At 41.9% G+C, this 23,605-nt stretch overlaps 1 long non-coding RNA gene across 1 annotated transcript in view; it reads right to left on the reverse strand.

Moving 5' to 3' along the window:
* The window catches only part of LOC126469648 (uncharacterized), a 28,008-nt gene that overhangs the window by 3,750 nt on the left and 653 nt on the right, over window positions 1–23,605 (reverse strand). The gene's annotated exons all lie outside the window — the stretch shown is intronic.

Here is a 23,605-nt window from a genome sequence, read left to right on the forward strand (position 1 = left end):
CAATTAACTTAGTTTCACCTATACCTGCTATACGGGACCAGACGACTTCACTGTCACTCTCAACTTCGGCCTCAGTAGAGACAATATTTTTGTCAAGTACAATGAAATCTGCGCCTCCTATGGCCTCTAATCTGTCTTTCCAATATACGTTCCACGACTTGCTAAATATCTCAGAGCTTTCCACTTCAGGTTTCAGCCAGCTGATAGTCCCAAGAATCATATGAGGGCGAGAAGTTTCCTGTAGGTCGTAAGGCATGGGGGGGGGGGGGAGGAAGTAGGGTAGGGGGCGTGCACAGGCTAGGGCCCAGCTGGCAAACGCCACCTGACTAAATAGGCACTCCGACCCTGGCACAGTCTACTCTTTGCTACAAAATGTTTAGAGATGGCGCAAGCGTTTGTTCCCATTCCCTAATGTTTTGTCCTTTCCTTTAGTCTTCGCCGATCGTGTCTTCAGCTAACGTCTGCTCATGTGCTCCAAATCCAGTAGTGCCCTGCAAGTGTTGCAGCAAATGTATCCAACACAGAAAATATCCAACTAATACAGACCAAACTGCTCCTTCTTAAACAGAAGGAGAAGCACGTATCATTGTGCTGGGTACCAAAGCATATCGGAATTCCGTGAAATGAGCTAGCACATGTAGCAGCCAAAAAAGCCGGCTGAGAAATCAGTGTCATTCTGTGTATCAAATCTCTCCAGGCTGTCACCTTGGTGTTGACTCTTAAAGTCATGCAACATTGGGATGTGAGGTGAAAGGCATGACGAAAAACAAGGTGTAGTGGGTAAAGCCAACAATAGAGTCGTGGCATATCTCATGCCAGTCAGTCTGACTTGATGGAGTCACTCTGACCAGGGCCGTACCGAGGGCATAGCGAGATGGTGGTCCGCTGAGGGATCAGGCACAAAGAGGGTGCAAAATACGATCAGTTAAAAAAATGTGGCTTAAAAATTAACCGGAAGAAGTACGTGAGTTCTCATACCCCTCGTGATGGTATCTTCTGACTATGAGAAGAACCCTTTCCTTCGACTGGCGACTGTAAATGCACTCTGCTGTCACAGTGTTATTTCTACAGTCCAAGTGGCATGATAAAGAAACGACTACTACTGGACAGACGTCTTTCGTTAGCATAGTTGATGTGGCAACAGTGCACTTTGTTCACACAGCTACCACCTACAAACAACTCTTCCAGGGACTGCAGGTAGACTGTTAACTCCAACATCTTGCCCATGGGATACGAAACCTGTTAAATTTGACCTCAGTGACTTAATTGCCTTTTGCGCTTAAAACTAAAAAATTCACGTAAAGTTATAATACAAACATAATTCTTGTAAGGAATATTTTATCAACTCTTAATTAAGCTGTTTTCCCTCTATCTAATTAGTAATGGATAAATTATAAAGAACAATCGAACTCTGTTCTTCATTGTTATTATTATTGTCATTACTTGCATGTAGACTCAGTTGGATCATGCTGTGCTTTTAGGGTAATTTTGCTGATCTATCATATGACTCTCATTATCCCTCCATAGGCTATTTTACTTTCTTCAGTTCACATGGTTCCTGGCTCTTTGGAACTTCATTCTAGCCAACAGTTTATCTTTTGACCAAAAACATCTGTTTTTTATTTTTATTTTTTGAATAAAACAGTCTTAGTTGAGAAAATGTTGCTTTAATTGTGTGTCTTGCCTTTGTATGGTATCGTCAGATTATCTACAAGAAGAATAAAGGGAAATATTAGTTAAGGTATGGTCCTATTATGCGCAGCTGTAATAAATTAGCTAAGGAAACTTTTATGAACTATGGTCTGAGAGACATAAGTACAGCTCTTATGCTGTGGAATAGACATACATCCAGATCAAGCTAACTGTGGCATGCACCTAGACAATGAACACGAGTTGATAAGTAAATCTTAAAAATAAAGAATAAATTACGTAGTGGTGAATTAAATAAAGTGTCAAAATAAAAAAAAAACGCATCTGATAGAGTCATGATGGTAGGTGCAATGGTGCAGCGATAGAACAACATTTACAGAACTGCACACATCTTCCTTCACTGAAAGTAGTGCAATGAAAACCACCTATCACCTCGACATATGCTTATTCCACAGCATAATAGTTCTAAGAATATCTCTTAATCAATGGTTCATAAAAATTGCCTTAGATGTTTTATTACAACCCAGTGTGATAGAACCATACCTTAACTATTATTTCCCATTTAATATTTTTCTCGATAATCCGATGATACCCTGAAACAGCAAAACACGTCATTAAAGCATTCTTTCGCTGCCAAGAATATTTTATTTAAAAACAATCTTTATATGGTTGCTGTATAAGTCAACAAGAGAGAATGAGAGATGTTTTATAAGATTCCTGTTTAAAACTCCCATTGCTTCTGTTTCGGCTTTCTCAAGGTCCTAACTAGTTTGATCCATGGTATACTCTTTAATTTTTCTATGAATGCCATAAGCCTGTTGTGGGGCGGCTGGTGGAAATTTAGGTTGCTGTTATTTAATGTTTGGTTTGTAATGTAGAAACATTGCATTTTCCGGCCGATGCACCAGTTGTGGGGCGGCGGGTGGAATTAATTGTTATATAAATGTTCTTATTATTTATGCTGTTGTTTTGCCGTTCTCAACACTGGCTCTCTAACTACAATTTTGGCAACCAGAAAGTGATTAGCAAAACGTGAAGCCTGTAATTAGAATTCCTAGTGCCCACTTCATCTGAGAAATACACTTATAGCTACAGCTTATAGCTCTGAGGAATTAGGAGATTGTCTGGGATTCATAATCAAAAACGATCGTGAAAAAACGGTCGCTATATTCTGAAAGTCACAGATGAAAAAAAAGAATCCACACAATCTAACAGAGCAGTTCAGAGTCTAATGCGCTGATGCAACTATAACTGTCCAAATTAAATGTTTAAGTGAATGCTCGCCATAATTTGATGATAATGTTCATTAAACGCCACGCTAAATAATGGTAGAATGTTTGTCCCGCGACGGCACGTGAAAATACGACATACGCAAACTGAAGATAGATCATTAAAGTCATCCCAGAATTAACACTTCACTTGAAAATGATTTCATGGTTACGCGTAACCCGAGTAGCTTAATACGGCATCCGAGGCTGTTTATAGCAATGATACCGACGCGACGCGACGCGACTCCCGACGCAGATAGTGTGCTATTCAGCGTCTGGAGAGAACTGGGGCCTATTATACTCGCGCAGCGCTCTTGTATATAAAGCCGCGGTGCGGACGGCTAAGGGAACGCCTGATGAAATCGACTCTCCCAACTAGCCGCTGGGCTAGTAATGCACCACTTTAAGTTATTGAATAAATCATCGCTTCCTTTGCTGATGGCCGATGAAGCTCTCAATTTAAATGTGCAATCAGCACACAGGTAAGTAATCATAATAAAAGTCTGATGTGGCTAAGTAAAATATTTTGGGCGAGAGAATTAATTTAATTACACTACACGCAGTAGACGAGCTCTGAACTTGCCCTTTGGAGATACGCTATCGCTATAGTTTTATAGTTATTCAATTGAAACTTCTCACATCTTTATGATTGTAGCGGATCTCCCTTCTACTTAAATTTAAACTTCCTAGCCTTATTTATTAGCCTACTTAATCTATCTTGCTTCCTTAATTTTTAAGACAAAAACCAGAAAATCATGAATTTCAACTAAAATCTTAATTTGTGAGATCCAAAGTACTGTTTCTATTAAATTATTATGAAAGAGGAATCTAAATATAAATCTTTAAGTCTCTAGCTCTTTTCTGTTGCGCCAATGATTTTTACAGAAAAACGTCCAAATATCGAAAATGGTTAAAGTTATTGAACTGACATTCAACACATGTTGATTTAGTATTACTCCTGACATGCTAGAAACGTTTCTGGTTATTTACTTGTTTTTTAAAGTATTGCGCAACATTTATGACGTCAGAGCTAGTTACAGCGGACTAGGCTGGCACACAATGGAAAGACTGATGTGAATTTTATACAGCGTGAGTAGGCTGCTTCCCTACACTGTGTGTAAACCTCGTTGTCGGAAATCTGTGAACATGCCCACAAAACGTAAATCCCGGTTTTCTATTGTCTGCTGCCAGGTTTGACAATTTCTCCGTTGGTTTACAGGATTTCAATCCCTATCAGTACTCCATTTTGTCTAGGTTAAGAATTTTCAGTATGCGAGGACGTACTGAAAAAAAATGCCTCCGAATTTCTTATGTGGAAACTCTTAAGGCTTTGAAATAAAACAAACGTTATTAAAATTCTACATTTTCCTTCTTCGTGTCTACAGATTTGCAGCCTTCTGCCTCTAGAGGGCTTTGAAATGACGCAAGTAACATCGTGGCGGATAAAGTAGCTATGTCAGTGTATGAGAAACAGCGCATTGTAATCGAGTTTCTAATTCAAACAGTTCGTCCCCCGAGGCTAGACCACACACGAACGTAGTAATATCAGCAATAATGCGACGCCTTGGGTTCACTGCCATCGATTATTCTCCACACAGTCCCGACTTGGCCCCGACCGATTTTCATCTGTTTACAAAACTTAAAGAACACAATCGAGGACTTAACTCTGATTGTGGTGAAGCGGTGCAAGCCGAGGTGACATTGTGGCTCCCTCAGCAAAGTCAAACATTTTTCAGTGACGGTATCAACAAATTGCTGTCTTGTTGGCGGAAATGTGCTTGTCGCCAGGGTGACTATGTTGAGAAGTGGATACGTGGACATGAAAATAAAAATGTAGAATGTTAGTAAAATTTGTTTTCCTAAGAAATGTTTAAGAGTTTTCACATGAACGAATTCGGAGGCATTACTTTTCAGCACGTCTCCTTGCAATTCGCTATACGTCGTTCCCGTAGGGATTGTAAGGACAAGAGTAGATTAATTGCAGTACACACGGTGCATTTAAACATTCTTCCCGCGCTCTAGTTGTGAATGTAACGGTAAGAAGTCCTAACAACTGGTACAATGGGATGTACCTTCTCCCATGCACTTCACAGCAGTTTGCCGAGCGTGGATGCAGATGTAGCTGTAGAAGCCAGGACAAAGCAAATCAAGATAATTATGAATATCCATAGGAGTTGTGGATTTGAGAACCTGCTGATGGAGTCTGACCATTTATAACAAAATAATGAAAATAGTTATATCTCAGTATTATAACGCAGAAAATTTCACAGACTTTACAAGAAGGAAATGGGGGAGTATCAGAGATTAATTCTCAGTAGAGCCGAGAAAAAATTGCTGTTTCACATGCTGCAGAAGGCATAGGTGTACTTAAGTGAACACATTTAAATTAAATTATACTTCTACATAATAGTTTTATATCTAGAACGTTGTAAGGAAATTCGTCAGTTGACTGGATTATGTATCTACAGTACTGGTTGTTTTGGTGTCAGTAGTGGCAGACGGTCTGTGGCCCTGATCTGATGATGCAAGGTGTATCTCACTCTACCAGTGCAGCTGCAACGAACCCGCAGTGATAAAACGGAGGTCGGTATAGTTATTATCAGCGTAATCGGACTGATAAGGGAGCATCTTACGTATTAATAGCATAGAAAAATCCTGTTGCCAATCAGTCTATGCGAAGGTCTAGTTAAGCCATAACCTAAACTATGTGATCAAAAGTATCCGGACACCTGGCTGAAAATGACTTACAAGTTCGTGGCACCCTCCATTGGTAATGCTGGAATCTGAGACTTGTTCGAAGTATTTTCTCTGGGGGGAATGCAGTGGGGAAGCCAGTGGGCATTCTGGTGAGATCCTCTCCTGGAACTGCAGGTTATGTAGCAAGAGTAAGTTGATAGAGGAGCAGAAGCGTAAGATCTGTGCCCTTCAGGTGCAGTTGAAAAACGCACAGGAGGAGCTAGATAGGATGAGGAGGGAGAAGGGAGAAGGGGGTTGGGGAATGGGGAATGGGGAAGAGATCTGCTAGGAGAAGAAGATTTTCAGATAGTTTTACTATTGGTGTTTACAATAGATATGGCCAACTGTCAGAGTCTAGTGGAGAGGAATCTCTAGTAGCTGTAGATGTAGGAAGTATGCAGCAGACCTCAGTAGTTACGGCGGCTAGAACAGTTGCAAAGTCGAAGAGGAAGAAGAAGGTTCTGCTGTTAGGTAGTTCTCATGGCAGAGGTGTAGGCCAGAAGTTGCAGGAAGTGCTGGGGAGTGAGTACCAGGTCACCAGCATTGTGAAGCCTAATGCAGGATTGGCTCAGGTGACTGTTAACATAGGGGGGTTATGTAGGGATTTTACTAAAGAGGATCAGGTAGTGATTGTGGGTGGGGCTGGTAATAGTATTGATAGGGATGGGGAGTATGACATAGATGGTGACCTGGAAAAGATAGCCACTCAGACTGGCAACACGAATGTGCATTTCGTGGAACTGTTTCAGCGTCACGATCGGCCTCATCTTAATACAGCCGTGAGGCGTAATAACATGAGAGTTGGGGATGCGCTGATGACAGAAAGCATGGGTCACACATTTCAGTAGTGTCGGTGGAGTCTATCAGCAGGGCGGGTTTCACTAGACATGGCCTGCACCTCTACAGGTATGGGAAGGCTCAAATGGCTCTGAGCACTATGGGACTCAACATCTTAGGTCATAAGTCCCCTAGAACTCAGAACTACTTAAACCTAACTAACCTAAGGACATCACACACACACATGCCCGAGCCAGGATTCGAACCTGCGATCGTAGCAGTCCCGCGGTTCCGGACTGCAGCGCCATAACCGCACGGCCACCGCGGCCGGCGGTATGGGAAGGGGAGGTTGGTAAAGCTTATAGGTGACAGCATAGGTGGGGTTGGTGGGATCACTCATGGGAAAATTCCTGCAGTAGTGGGTGTTAGAGCTGCACCTTTTTTAGATTGAAGTCAGCTGTTAGGTATTCCTGCTTAAGGGAAGTCTCTCTAAAAAAGGAACCACTTTTGACAAAGCTTAGGTATCCGAGTAATGAGGGAATTAGTATATTTCATCAAAATATACAAGGTATTAGAGACAAAGTTAGTGAACTGCTTATAGATGTTGACTCTGAAATTATTGTTGTATCTGAACACTTCTTAAACAAGAAGACAATTCAGAGGCTTCCTTTACCAGGATACAGGTTGGCTGGCAGCTTTTCGACGAGTTTTTTGCGGTGTGGGGGAGTAGCCATGTATGTGAAAAACGGCATCCCATTTGAGTCAATTGATGTTTCAAAGTACTGCACTGAAAAGGTGTTTGAATGTTGTGCAGGTGTGGTTAAATTTAATGGAGCTAAGCTTCTAACTGTTGTTATTTATAGATCCCCAGACTCCGATTTCACAACATTTTTGCGAAAGCTAGAGGAGGTTCTTGGTTCACTTTATAGGAAATACAAAATGTTAGTTATATGTGGTGACTTCAATATTAATTGTATAAGTGATTGTGCAAGGAAGATGATGCTGGTAGACCTCCTTAATTCATATAATCTTATGCAAACCGTATTCCTTCCAACGAGAGTGCAAGGGAACAGTAGAACAACCATAGACAACATTTTTGTTCATTCCTCATTACTAGAAGGGCATTCTGTTAGCAAAAAGGTGAATGGCCTTTCAGATCATGATGCACAAATTTTAACTCTAAAAGATTTTTGTGCTGCAACACGTGTTAAATATAGTCATCAGCTGTTTAGGAAAGCTGATCCAGTTGCTGTAGAGACCTTTGTAAACATTATCAAGGAACAAGAGTGGCAAGATGTTTATAGCGCTGATACAGTAGACGATAAATATAATGCTTTTCTCAAGACTTTTCTCGTTCTCTTTGAAAGTTGCTTTCCGTTAGAACGTTCAAAACAGGATACTGGCACAAACAGACAGCCTGGATGGCTGACTAGAGGGATAAGAATATCTTGTAGAACAAAGTGGCAATTATATCAAAACGTTAAAAACAGTCAAAATCTAAATGCAGCAGCCCATTACAAACAGTATTGTAAGGTGCTTAAAAATGTTATTAGGAAGGCAAAAAGTATGTGGTATGCAGATAGAATAGCTAAGTCTCAGGATAAAATTAAAACCATATGGTCAGTCGTAAAGGAAGTGGCTGGTATGCAGAGACAGGTCGAGGATATAGAATCAGTGCTTAGTGGGAATGTCCATGTTACTAATAAGTCGCATATATGTACAGTATTTAATAATCTCTTTCTGAATACAGCAGGTGAACTAAATAGAAACCTAGTCCCAACAGGGAATCATATAGCGCTCTTAGAAAAAAGTGTTTCGAGACTGTTACCTGAAATGCTCCTCCATGATACTGACAAGAGGGAGATTGAGTTAATAATTAAATCACTAAAGGCCAAGAACTCTAATGGATATGACGGGGTATCTAGCAGAATACTGAAGTATTGTTCTATGTATGTTAGCCCAGTACTTAGCCATATCTGTAACTTTTCCTTTAGGAGTGGTCGGTTTCCTGACCGATTAAAGTACTCTGTAGTGAAGCCACTTTATAAAAAAGGGAGACATTGATATTGTTGACAATTTTAGACCTATTTCTAGCCGGCCGAAGTGCCCGTGCGGTTAAAGACGCTGCAGTCTGGAACCGCAGGACCGCTACGGTCGCAGGTTCGAATCCTGCCTCGGGCATGGATGTTTGTGATGTCCTTAGGTTAGTTAGGTTTAACTAGTTCTAAGTTCTAGGGGACTAATGACCTCAGCAGTTGAGTCCCATAGTGCTCAGAGCCATTTGAACCTATTTCTATGCCATCTGTGTTTGCTAAAGTCATCGAGAAGGTTGTATATACAAGGTTACTATAGCATTTAAATTTACATGATTTGCTGTCAAATGTTCAGTTTGGTTTTAGAAATGGTTTAACAACTGAAAATGCTATATTCTCTTTTCTCTGTGAGTTTTTGTACGGATTAAATAAAAGGTTGCGAACGCTAGATGTTTTCTTTGATTTAACGAAGGCTTTTGACTGTGTTGACCACAAAACATTACTGCAGAAGTTGGACCATTATGGAGTAAGGGGAGTAGCTTACAATTGCTTCACCTCTTACTTTAAGAACAGAAAGCAGAAGGTAATTCTCCGAAATATTAAGAGTGGTAGTGATGTTCAGTCCCAATGGGGCACTGTTAAGTGGGGCGTTCCCCAAGGGTCGGTGCTGGGGCCACTGCTGTTTCTTATTTATATAAATGATATGCCTTCTAGTATTACAGGTGATTCAAAAATATTTCTGTTTGCTGATGACACTAGCTTGGTAGTGAAGGATCTTGTGTGTAATATTGAAACAGTATCAAATAATGTAGTTCATGAAATAAGTTCGTGGCTTGTGGAAAATAATTTGATGCTAAATCACAGTAAGACTCAGTTTTTACAGTTTCTAACTCACAATTCAACATGAACCGATATTTTGATCAGACAGAAGGGGCATATTATAAGCGAGACGGAACAGTTCAAGTTCCTAGGCGTTCAGTTAGACAGTAAGCTGTTGTGGAAAGCCCATGTCCAGGATCTTGTTCAGAAACTAAATGCTGCTTTATTTACCATGAGAACAGTATCTGAAATAAGTGACACTTCAACACGAAAAGTAGTCTGCTTCGCATATTTTCATACGCTTATGTCATATGGTATTATTTTTTGGGGTAATTCTTCTGATTCAAAAAGGGTATTTTTGGCTCAAAAACGGGCTGTTCGAGCTATATGTGGTGTAAGTTCGAGAACCTCTTGTCGACCCCTATTCAGTAGTCTGGGAATTCAGACAATGCCCTCACAGTATATATTTTCTTTAATGTTGTTTGTTGTTAGCAATATTAGCCTATTCCCAAGAGTTAGCAGCTTTCACTCAGTTAATACTAGGCAGAAATCCAATCTGCATGTGGAATGCACTTCCTTGACTCTTGCGCAGAAAGGGGTGCAGTATTCTGCTACATCCATTTTCAATAAGCTACCACAAGAACTCAAAAATCTTAGCAGTAGCCCAAACTCTTTTAAGTCTAAACTGAAGAGTTTCCTCATGGCTCACTCCTTCTATTCTGTCGAGGAGCTTCTGGAAGAGCTTAAAAATTAAGCATATTCCAGTGTTACATTGTTGATTTTCTTTATTTAAACTTACAACTAGTCACCTGAATACGTGTTTTTATATTTCATTTTATCTGTTTCTAATATCGTGTTATAATTTCATGTATTGACTCGTTCCATGACCATGGAGATTTCTCCTTAATTTGGTCCCACGGAACAATAAATAAATAAAATAAATAAATTGATGTTGGCCCACCCTTAGCCTTGATGACTGCTTCCACTCTCACATACATACGTTCAATCAGGTACTGGAAGGTATCTTGGAGAATGCCAACCATATTTCACGGAGTGTTACACCCAGGAAAGGTATAGATGTCGGTCGGTGACGCCTGGTGTGAAGTCGGCATTCAAAAACATCCCAAGAGTGTTCTGTAGGATTCAGGTCAGGACTCTGTGCAGGCCAGTCCATCATAGGGATGTTACTGTCGTGTAACCACTCCGCCACAGATCGTGCGTTATGAACAGGTGCTCGATAGTGTTGAAAAATGCACTCACCATCCCCGAATTGTTCTTCAACAGTGGGAAGCAAGAAGGTGCTTAAAAAATCGGTGCAGGCCTATGCTGTGATAGGGCCATGCAAAACAACAAGGAGTGCATGAAAAACACGATCACACCATAACACCACCGCCTCCGAATTTTACTGTTGGCACTAAACACGCTGGCAGATGACTTTCACCGGGTATTCGCCATACCCACACCCTGCCATAGGATCGGCACATTGTGTACCGTGATCCGTCACTCCACAGAACGTTTTTCCACTGTTCAATCGTCCAATGCTTACGCTCCTTACACCAATCGAGGTGTCGTTTGGCATTTACCGGCGTGTTGTGTGGTTTATGAACAGCTGCTCAACCATGAAATCCAAGTTTTCTCACCTCCCGCCTAACTGTCATAGTACTTTTTGTGTATCGTGATGCAGTTTGGAATTCCTGTTTGATGGTCTGAAGAGATACCTGCCTATTACACATTATGACCCTCTTCAACTGTCGACGGTCTCTGTCAGTCAGAGGTCGGCCTGTACACTTTTGTGCTGTACGTGTCCCTTCACGCTTCCACTTCACTATCACATTGGAAACAGTGGACCTAGGGATGTTTAGGAGTGTAGAAATCTCGTGTACAGACCTATTACATTAGTGATATCCAATCACCTGACCACGTTCGAAGTCCGTGAGTTCCTCGGAGCACCCCATTCTGCTCTCTCACGATGTCTAATGACTACTGGGGTCGCTGCTATGAGTACCTGGCAGTAGGTAGCAGCACAATACACCTACTAAGTAAAACGTATGTTTTTGGAGGTGTCGGGATACTTTTGATCATATAGTGCATGTCGAGTGATTTTATTTTCGTGAATTAGAATAATACTACTACGAGCTTTTGCCAAACGCTGTTCCACATTCATCAAAGATAACACCATTGCTGCGCTACTGAACATGCTCTTCGTACAGTCATTAACACTATGAACTTAAAGATCTAGTTTATAGGAAAACCTCATGATTGTTTCTATAACACCGCACCGAATACAAGAGGTCTGACATTTCTTTTCGTTCCACCGTCAGGTGTACGAGATTATTTACGTAACCGCACATTGCGAGTGAATGGAGTGGGCAGCTGTGCACCGTACTGTTATTTTTAGTTGTTGTGGGTGATTATGAATATGAAACAGCACATGACCTACCCCTATTACGACATTGGTGTTACACATGAGAGAATTGTTGTTCAATACCTCACGAACACATCCTAATTTAGACTGTCTTAAATTTTCCTAAAACATTTCAGGGACGGTTTCTCCATAGCAGGTGCATTGTCCCTCATCGTTATACAATCCGGAAGGAAGGGATAAGGTTTAGGTTTTAATGTTCCGCCGAGTACGATGTTATGAGAGAGAGAGAGAGATAGGCTGTACTGGGAAAGGGTATGGAAGGTTTCCTTAATGTATTTAGGGATACTACGGAAAATATCTGCATGGCCGGACGGGGATGCGAACCATCGTTCTCCAGTGTATTACTACGACTCCATCTCCCTCGGTTCATCCAGTCCGACGCAGAGATCCGTTTGTAATGTCCTCTATGTCGACAGCACCGATCTTTCTATCCAGACTTTCTGTCTAGTTTAATCAGTCACTCCAATTGACTGAGCCAGCCCGTCTAAATGATGAGATGAACCTTTTTGCCATCTCTAGGATTGGAAAGGGCTACTTCCAGGTACAGGTGTTGCCCGCGCTTATGTACTGTTCATCGAACTTCGGTTAACAAGCTGATTGTGTAGCATATCTGACGCTAATGAAGTATGCAGAACGTTAATAAAAGTCAGTTCCTGTAGAACCATGACGTTAATATGACGCTAATTTTTTCTCTGCCTCGTGATGACTGGGTGCTGTGTGATGTCCTTAGGTTAGTTAAGTTTAAGTAGTTCTAAGTTCTAGGGGACTGATGACCATAGATGTGAAGTCCCATAGTGCTCAGAGCCATTTGAACCATTTGACGCTAATTATTGAAAACGGTTACCACTTCTTCAACACTTAACGTGGAAGCCTTTTTCGTAGCAAAACATCTATCGCTTCTTCCTCGAACTGACAAATCACCAATTAAAATCATACGGGATAATATTACCCACCAGTGTCCTCCACAATTCTGTTCCAGTAACTAGGACACTCATCAATACTGTGACTGCCTGCAGGTGGTATCTCAAAAACACACCAAAAAAAAAACCTCTCCAGCACGATGCTTCCAAGAAAAGATGACGGTTCGTAATGGCGTCGTAAGACACTGTTTCTTTTCCCAGTAGTTTAATTGAATTATCCAGCGACTTTAAATATTCATCTGTAAATGGAGTGTGACTTAAGGTTTACCCTTTTTTGGCAATTTCTTCCTGCTACGATTTTTAGTCGTGTGTTGTATAACATGACTGAAAATTTACAGGAGATGTATACAACTCATTAAACACTCTGAGAGCACCATATTTACTTATACTGTCACTTCAAAAAATTTATCTCGAAACTGCCTTATACTTTTTCGTAATTAACGTTAATTACTTTTTAATTTGTTGCACCCAACTGAGAAGGAACTTATCAAACACTATTTTCCCTCATCCATTCGCTGTGTTGCTGTTCGAGTTCTAGACGCTATAGTCTGGACCGCGCAACCGCTACGGTCGCAGGTTCGAATACTGCCTCGGGCATGGATGTGTGTGATGTCCTTAGGTTAGTTACGTTTAAGTAATTCTAAGTTCTAGCATTGGTGCCTTGGTCTAGGGGTTGCGTCTTTGATTCATTCGGGTTCGATCCCCGCCACTGCCTAAATTTTGATAAATAAACAGCATTGGCGGCCGAAGACTTCCGACATAAGAAGTCAGCCTCATTCTGCCAACGGCCTTGTCAAAGAGGGCGGAGGAGCGTATAGAGTTTCAGGGCACTCTCTTGTCCTAGGGGTGGGAAATTGCCCCTAAAGGCGGAAGAATCAGCAATGATCAACGGCATGAGGATGCAGAAGGCAATGGAAACCACTGCATTAAAGACACGTAACGTGTATCCATAGGACCTGTGGCCTGTAATTGAGGAATTGTAATGACGATCTCTCCACTGACAAAAGATTCTCGAATAGTCCCACATTCGGATCGCCGGGAGGGGACTGCCAAGGGGGAGGTTACCATGAGAAAAAGATTGAACAATCAACGAAAGGATAACGTTCTACGAGTCGGGGCGTGGAATGTCAGAAGCTTGAACGTGGTAAGGAAACTAGAAAATCTTAAAAGGGAAATGCAAAGGCTCAATCTAGATCTAGTAGGGGTCAGTGAAGTGAAGTGGAAAGAAGACAAGGATTTCTGGTCAGATGAGTATCGGGTACTATCAACAGCAGCAGAAAATGGTATAACAGGTGTAGGATTCGTTAGAATAGGAAGGTAGGGCAGAGGGTGTGTTACTGTGAACAGTTCAGTGACCGGGTTGTTCTAATCAGAATCGACAGCAGACCAACACCGACAACGATAGTTCAGATATACATGCCGACGTCGCAAGCTGAAGATGAACAGATTGAGAAAGTGTATGAGGATACTGAAAGGGTAATGCAGTATGTAAAGGGGGACGAAAATCTAATAGTCATGGGCGACTGGAATGCAGTTGTAGGGGAAGGAGTAGAAGAAAAGGTTACAGGAGAATATGGGCTTGGGACAAGGAATGAAAGAGGAGAAAGACTAATTGAGTTCTGTAACAAGTTTCAGCTAGTAATAGCGAATACCCTGTTCAAGAATCACAAGAGGAGGAGGTATACTTGGAAAAGACCGGGAGATACGGGGAGATTTCAATTAGATTACATTGCGGTCAGACAGAGATTCCAAAATCAGGTACTGGATTGTAAGGCATACCCAGGAGCAGATATAGACTCAGTTCACAATATAGTAGTGATGAAGAGTAGGCTGAAGTTCAAGACATTAGTCAGGAAGAATGAATACGCAAAGAAGTGGGATACGGAAGTACTAAGGAATGACGAGATACGTTTGAAGTTCTCTAACGCTATAGATACAGCAATAAGGAATAGCGCAGTAGGCAGTACAGTTGAAGAGGAATGGACATCTCTAAAAAGGGCCATCACAGAAGTTGGGAAGGAAAACATAGGTACAAAGAAGGTAACTGCGGAGAGACCATGGGTAACAGAAGAAATACTTCAGTAGATTGATGAAAGGAGGAAGTACAAACACGTTCCGGGAAAATCAGGAATACAGAAATACAAGTCACTGAGGAATGAAATAAATAGGAAGTGCAGGGAAGCTAAGACGAAATGGCTGCAGGAAAAATGTGAAGACATCGAAAAAGATATGATTGTCGGAAGGACAGACTCAGCATACAGGAAAGTCAAAACAACCTTTGGTGACATTAAAAGCAACGGTGGTAACATTAAGAAGATATGATTGTCGGAAGGACAGACTCAGCATACAGGAAAGTCAAAACAACCTTTGGTGACATTAAAAGCAACGGTGGTAACATTAAGAGTGCAACGGGAATTCCACTGTTAAATGCAGAGGAGAGAGCAGATAGGTGGAAAGTATACATTGAAAGCCTCTATGAGGGTGAAGATTTGTCTGATGTGATAGAAGAAGAAACAGGAGTCGATTTATAAGAGAAAGGAGATCCAGTATTATAATCGGAATTTAAAAGAGCTTTGGAGGACTTACGGTCAAATAAGGCAGAAGGGATAGATAACATTCCATCAGAATTACTAAAATCACTGGGGGAAGTGGCAACAAAACGACTATTCACGTTGGTATGTAGAATATATGAGTCTGGCGATATACCATCTGACTTTCGGAAAAGCATCATCCACACAATTCCGAAGACGGCAAGAGCTGAGAAGTGCGAGAATTATCGCACGATCAGCTTAACAGCTCATGCATCGAAACTGCTTACAAGAATAATATACAGAAGAATGGAAAAGAAAATTGAGAATGCGCTAGGTGACGATCAGTTTGACTTCAGGAAAAGTAAAGGGACGAGAGAGGCAATTCTGACGTTACGGCTAATAATGGAAGCAAGGCTAAAGAAAAATCAAGACACTTTCATAGGATTTGTCGACCTGGAAAAAGCATTCGACAATATAAAATGGTGCAAGCTGTTCGAAATTCTGAAAAAAGTAGGGGTAAGCTATAGGGAGAGACGGGTCATATACAATATGTACAGCAACCAAGAGGGAATAATAAGAGTGGACGATCAAGAACGAAGTGCTAGTATTAAGAAGGGTGTAAGACAAGGCTGTAGCCTTTCGCCCCTACTCTTCAATCTGTACATCGAGGAAGCAATGATGGAAATAAAAGAAAGGTTCAGGAGTGGAATTAAAATACAAGGTGAAAGGATATCAATGATACGATTCGCTGATGACATTGCTATCCTGAGTGAAAGTGAAGAAGAATTAAATGATCTGCTGAACAGAATGAACAGTCTAACGAGTACACAGTATGGTTTGAGAGTAAATCGGAGAAAGACGAAGGTAATGAGAAGTAGTAGAAATGAGAACAGCGAGAAACTTAACATCAGGATTGATGGTCGAGAAGTCAATGAAGTTAAGGAATTCTGCTACCTAGCCAGTAAAATAACCAATGACGGACGGAGCAAGGAGGACATCAAAAGCAGACTCGCTATGGCAAAAAAGGCATTTCTGGCCAAGAGAAGTCTACTAATATCAAATACCGGCCTTAATTTGAGGAAGAAATTTCTGAGGATGTACGTCTGGAGTACAGCATTGTAAGATAGCGAAACATGGACTGTGGGAAAACCGGAACAGAAGAGAATCGACGCATTTGAGATGTGGTGCTATAGACAAATGTTGAAAATTAGGTGGACTGATAAGATAAGGAATGAGGAGGTTCTACGCAGTATCGGAGAGGAAAGGAATATGCGGAAAACACTGATAAGGAGAAGGGACAAGATGATAGGACATCTGCTAAGACATGAGGGAATGACTTCCATGGTACTAGAGGGAGCTGTAGAGGGCAAAAACTGTAGAGAAAGACAGAGATTGGAATACGTCAAGCAAATAATTGAGGACGTAGGTTGCAAGTGCTACTCTGAGATGAAGAGGTTAGCACACGAAAGGAATTCGTGGCGGGCCGCATCAAACCAGTCAGTAGACTGATGACCAAAAAAAAAGTTCTAGGGGACTGATGACCTCAGAAGTTAAGTTCCATAGTGCTCAGAGCCATTAGAACCATTTGTTCGAGTTCTTCCATCCATGCTGTTTTGTTTGAAACGCTACTCAGCTAATTAGTGTGTGTGTGTGTGTGTGTGTGTGTGTGTGTGTGTGAATAAGGGTACTGAAATGTATGCTGTTTTAACCAAGGTCTTTATGGAGGTCAACTTATTTTGAATCTTAAAATTTCTGTTAGTCAGTAATTGCGATTTTTCCGTCGGCAAGTCAAGTCTTAGAGTTTTTTTTGTGAGTGTGTTCTACGCAAATGACTATAAAATTGTATCTCTTGTTTATGATATCATCTACACTTTTTTCCGTCACTTGCAGGATTCCTTTTTAATCTAAATCTCATTTTCGAATTTTTATCCTAAACCCGGCCGCGGTGGTCTAGCGGTTCTAGGCGCGCAGTCCGGAACCGCGCGACTGCTACGGTCGCAGGTTCGAATCCTGCCTCGGGCATGGATGTGTCTGATGTCCTTAGGTTAGTTAGGTTTAAGTAGTTCTAAGTTCTAGGGGACTGATGACCACAGTAGTTAAGTCCCATAGTGCTCAGAGCCATTTGAACCATTTATCCTAAAATTTTCCTCTCCTGTTTTTCGAATTTTTTAAATTGGAGATTTGTCGTCAATTATTATAGCCTGAAATGCGTTAAGGGTTTCTTTTTGGCTATTGCGTTATGATGGTGAAGTTTTATCTTTCATGATAGAAAAATCTTAGTTGGATTTGTATGCTCTTCATAGTCTTATTATCAGAGGAAATAAATTCCACATACGAATCGAAGATAACGTTTGAAATATCTTTATTCTATTGTGTGTCTAGATCATAGTTTAACTTATTTAATTTGCTCCGACTCGAGACTCTATATTGAACACAGTCGTCAGAAAGCATCTGGTGATGACTGTGCGCCGAAACATGTAACTGGAAGTAAAGAAGTTAAAGACTAAAACTGGGACAAAAAGTGTTTTGTAGTTTTTCAGTTCATTCCTTGTTGGCTTGCCGATTCAGCCCCACCACCTTTCTCGGTTTAAAAATTTCGCGTAGGTAGTTTAATCAGTCCACTATTCCAAGACTCTGTCAGAGTCACATCGTACAAGTTTCGGGCCAAACGCTCCGTCACTTGCGTGGTAAAAGTCTGAAACACATTCTTACTGGCTGCACAGGTCTTGGCGAGTGAATCATTTCATCTAGTCCTGGTTGCGCCCAGCCAAGGTGAGAACGAGAGCGCAGGTTAGGAGCAGAGCTGCGCTTCATTTAAATACGCAACCTCTGGCGCGTGCACACACGTGGTTTTCCCGTTAGGTCGTGAGGCGCTACTTAAGCCCTCATTGGCTGGGATGCGAGAGTCCGGCCGACATATTGTTTGGGCGGAAGGCAGCGGGCGTGGGCGACGCCGCGGGTCAGTGTGCCGGCGTCCCGCTAGCTGCGGCTGCGGTCACACTGCTATTCCCAGACACGGCGTTCCTACATCGCTCCAGCAGTACGTCAGCGCGAGAAAAGGGAGAGGTGCTCTCTACAGGCTCAGGCAAGATTAGAGCCTTCAAGCATTCTCTTACATCCAGCCAGTGAGAAACAATACAACATGCATCGTACATGAGCAGTACATAATAATTTGAGACTGTACGTACAGAAACAATGGATAAAATCGTTAGAGAATTTCGTGTTAAAACAAAGCTAGCAAAAGTACTTAGTGAAACTCTAACAAATACGTTGTCAAGAGTGAAATGTATGGGAGAAATTTCTAAGCCATTTGAAATAAATAGTGACGTCAGGCAAGAGAACGGCCCACCATATTTCTTTTTTTTAACAGTATTTTAGAGAAAATGGTAAGGATCTGGCATTTGGAGCTGAAAAAAACACAAATTTGATTCAATAATTCTCGAAAGGAAATCATGTGGAATTAAGGTAAAACATCTTTCTTTTGCAGTCAATGTTGCAATATGTTCAGAAAATCTGACAGAAAAAGTAGCTCAGACAAATCTTCTGGCGAGAATAGTCAATAACCATTGCCTAAAAGCCACACACCAATAGGTCATAAGAACTTTTCTCGGAGGATAATAATATAAAACTTACGGAACCACTATACTTAATTTGTGGAGCTAAACCAGTCGTTGACGTGTAGCAGTCCCTAGCTTGAAATTTTGACTATTTTTTTGTATGTTTTCGGCGGGACTTCTTCGTTAAAACTGAATAACGTTGTCGCGAAACAAATCAGTTATCTTCTTCACAGAGAAGAACGAGTGTCTGTTAAGGCCTTACGTTCTTCCATCCGTTCTCAACGGACGCACTTACACTGTTTTCTTACATAAATCCTTACCTACTTTCTAAAGGTGTGCCTTAATCAGTGCGACGAAACATTTACTTCATACATGATGTCCTCCCCATTTCAGTGTCAATTTTTCCGCCGTCATCCAAATAACAGAGACCATGACAGTTAGATAGGAACAGGTGGCCCAATTCCCCGGCCTCTACATTTTGCAGACCTAAACCCATTAGACTTTAATTTCTGGGGCATCTGAACCCTCTCGTATATCGACCCCAGCCCAAGATGCATAAATTCCGTATCGTGTTAGGCTGTGAAACCATACACAATACCCCAGGGCATCCGTTCAGTGCGGCGACGGGCAGCTGCTTGTATAACTACCGTTCCTTATTGTTACAGCCCGCGTATATCGGAAAAAGTAACGGATCTGAAACACTCTTGGGGTGTCCTCGACTTTTGCGACTGGCGATTTCTGTCCTTTGAGAGCGACGTGATTAATTCTATGTGAGAGGAAGTCCGCAGTTTAGTCACAAAGCTGGTCCAATGTTCCTTAAGCTCATGGCTCAAAATTGGCTCTGAGCACTATGGGACTTAACAGCTATGGTCATCAGTCCCCTAGAACTTAGAACTACTTAAACCTAACTAACCTAAGGACAGCACACAACACCCAGCCATCACGAGGCAGAGAAAATCCCTGACCCCGCCGGGAATCGAACCCGGAAACCCGGGCGTGGGAAACGAGAACGCTACCGCACGACCACGAGATGCGGGCCCTTAAGCTCATGTTTTGCTAATTAGGTGACTGTGCAGAACTGCATACGGGATGAATCTAAGCACCACAGTTGTTCAGGGATGTTTTCTGAGTATTTTGGTACTAGGGATCCTCAGTCTCCGGTGGCTCATTACGGACAAATAGTAATATTATTATTGATAATAAGTTACTCCAGTAACCTTCTTCTCTGTGCAAATAGCAACCGGCCAGTGTGGCTGAGCGGTTCTAGGCGCTTCAGTCTGGAACCGCGCGACCGCTACGGTCGCAGGTTCGAATCCTGCCTCGGGCATGGATGTGTGTGGCGTCCTTAGGTTAGTTAGGTTTAATTAGTTCTAAGTTCTAGGGGATTGATGACCTCAGATGTTAAGTCCCATAGTGCTCAGAGGCATTTTTTGTGCAAATAGCGTCACAACAATGAAGCAGATTGTAATATACAATCACCTAAACGTATTACACATTAGGTCTCTCGCAGAAGCAAAAGGGCTGTGACATCGTTGTAACTGTTGCGGGAACATCTTAGCATAGGCGCCGCTGTGCCTCTCTTAAACTACATTTAGTGAAACCATACATGAAGTGCATATTAGTCAACCCTTCCATACTGCTGTGTATCACTGTTAGCGTACAACTAATACTGCCGAAGATACAAACCCGAGACAGATCAGTGCCGTAGTGAATGGAAGCTTGAGGACGGCCATTGTTTTTTTTCGACAGCAAGTAACGTTAGTGAATGGAGCTGTTTCCAAGCAAGACACATATCACATACCGTCGACATATGTATTGTTGTGCCATATTTTCAGTGCAATAAAGATACAAAGCTAATTGGGGCAGGACACCAAACTAAATGTAATAACTCTGTAACTAGCCTCCGACGCCCGTGAGCCCCTTACACCAAAATACGAAGTACTCAGAAGGTATTCCTGAATGATTTCTGAAAGTTTGTCGTTTGAGTTCTGGTTAATCCTCTGCTCTTTAAAGAATCAGAGTCCCGTCTATCGAACAGCTTCAGACTTCTGATAACTTTACAAATGAGTGAATGTGTTAAAAATTTTACGTTAAGCATATAAACGAGAAAGAGTTTAGAAAAGGTTTGAAATTATGTTTAAGGTTTATTGGAAGTCTCTGTATTTTTTGAGTATCTATCACTGTGTGCTTATAGTACGGGTCATTTGCGCTTTATTTTAAGCAAAAGCTAGTTTTTTCAGTATCTCTATGTTTATGATGCCATATCTCTTAAACTGTGTGTCGTGCAGTGATATAATTTTACCGGCAAACCATATGCCAGTGCCATATGTAGACAATTTTTTCAAAGTGTATTGTGAATAGAGAGAGCAGTAAAGAAGTAATAAATTAAAACGTCATGCTTGATGTTGAAGTCTGCATGAAAAGCGAAAATGTAGTAAGCGGTAACCGTTCTCCTTTTGATCATTTTCGGGGACGTCAACGAGAAAAATTTCGTGAAGGTTTGAAATGCTGAAATGCTGTATAAAGTTTGCTGAAAGTCGCTAAGTGCTCTCATTTTCAGATACTGGATGGATATAGTCCGCGTATTTGCGCACCATGAGTTACGATGCCTCAAGATATTTACACAGTTTCTAACCGCAATACTTGTCTTACTGTGTTAAACCTGCAACATAACATTATACCTCTTAATGAGTAGACTGTGACAGCGTCTTAAATTTTTAAATTCTGTCAATAATTCTACGAAATATTGATTTACGAGCTTTCTTGACATTGAATGCCGTTAGCTAGGAAACCTGCAACTGGGATTGGGTTACCGTGCCCCGGCATAGATTCATCACATATCTGTGAAGATATTCCGTACGATCAGATCTTGGTTAGTAGTTGAGGATGTGGTACTGTGTCGGATGCCTTTCGAAACTCTAGAAAGATGGAACCTTTCTCAACCTGTAATTACTTTTTGCAAGATATCGTGTAGTAATAAAGAAAGCTGTTTTTCACAAAACTGGTTTTTCTTGAAGCTGTGATAATCCTTGGAGACAAGCTTATGTTCCTCCAGGAACGTCATAATATTTGAGCTTCAGATGTGTTCTTTAAACCTTCGACAGACGGACATCAGTGAGACTAGAATGTAATTATGTGAATGTGACATTTTACATTTGTGAAATTAGGAGAGATCTGCGCTATTTTCCAGTCACGCGAGGTTGTTCTCCGCACAAGCGATTCTCGGTAAGTGCTTTCTAGGGAATGGACAAATTCTGTATGTAGAGTGAAATGCCTTGTGCCTCGTTTACTCCACACTGAGGTGACAAAAGGTGTGGTATATCTTCCAATATCTTGTCGGACCTCCTTTTCCCCGGCGTAGTGCAGCAACCCGATGTGTCATGGACTCAAAAGATCGTTGGGAGCCCCCTGCAGAAATACTGAACCATCTTGCCTTTAAAGCCGTCCGTAAATGGGAAAGTGTTGCCGGTGAAGGATTTTGTGCACGAACTGACCTCACGATGATGTCCCATAAATGCTCGATGAGATTCATGTCGGGCGATTTGTGTGGCCAAACCATTGCCTCGATTTGTCCACAATGATATTCAAACTAATATTGTGGCCCGGTGACACGGCGCACTGTCATTCATAAAAATTCCATCGTTGTTTCGGAATAGATAGTCCATGAATGGCCGCAAATTGACTCCAGGTAGCCGAACATAACCATTTCCAGTCAAATGGTTCAAATGGCTCTGAGCACCATGGAACTTAACTTCTGAGGTCATCAGTCCCCTAGAACTTAGAACTACTTAAACCTAACTAACCTAAGGACATCACACACACCTATGCCCGAGGCAGGATTCGAACCTGCAACCGTAGCGGTCGCGCGGTTCCAGACTGTAGCGCCTAGAACCGCTAGGCCACCCCGGCCGGCCTTTTCCAGTCAATGATGGGTTCAGTTTGGCCAGAGGATCCAGTTCATTCCACGTAAATGCAGCCCACACCATTATGGAGCCACCACAGCTTTCACAGTGCCTTGTTGTCAACTTACGTCCAAGGTGTCGGGGGGTCAACGTCACACTCGAATCCTACCATTAGCTCTTACCAACTGAAATCGGTACTCATCTGACCAGGCCACGGTTTTCCAGTCATCTAGTGTCCAACCGACATGCTCACGACCCCAGGAGAGGCACTACAGGCGATGTCGTGCTGTTAGTAAAGGCAATTGTGTAGGTCTTCTGCTGCCATAGCCCAAAAACGCTAAATTTCGCTACGCTGTACTAACGGATACTTTTGTCGTACGCTCCACATTGATTTCTTCTGTTATTTCACTCAGTGTTGCTTGTCTGTTAGCACTGACAAGTCTACACAAACCCAGCTGCTCTTGTCCGTTAAGTGAAAGCTGTCGGCCACAGCGTCGTCCGTGGTGAGAGGTAACGTGTGAAATTTGGTGTTCGCAGCACATTATTTACTGTGTGGATCTCAGAATATTGAATTCCCTAACGATTTCCGAAATGGAATGTCCCATGCGTCTAGCTCCAACTACCATTCCACGTTCAGAGTCTCTTAATTCCCGCCGTGCGATCATAATCACGTAGGAAACCTTTTAACATGAATCACCTAAGTACAAATGACAGCTCCACTAATGCACTGCCCTTTTATACCTCGTATACGAGGTATTGCAGCCATATGTATATGTGCATATCGCTATCCCATGATTTATGTTACCTCATTATAAGTAGTCCCAACTGATTTTCAACACCGGTGTTGGCTCTAAGCACTATGGGACTTAACATCTGAGGTCATCAGTCCCCTAGAACTTATAATTACTTAAATCTAACCAACCTAAGGACATCACACACATCCATGCCCGAGGCAGGATTCGAACCTGAGACCGTAGCGGTCACGCG

This window comes from Schistocerca serialis, chromosome 3, assembly GCF_023864345.2.
Source record: "Schistocerca serialis cubense isolate TAMUIC-IGC-003099 chromosome 3, iqSchSeri2.2, whole genome shotgun sequence".
Taxonomy (NCBI): domain Eukaryota; kingdom Metazoa; phylum Arthropoda; class Insecta; order Orthoptera; family Acrididae; genus Schistocerca; species Schistocerca serialis.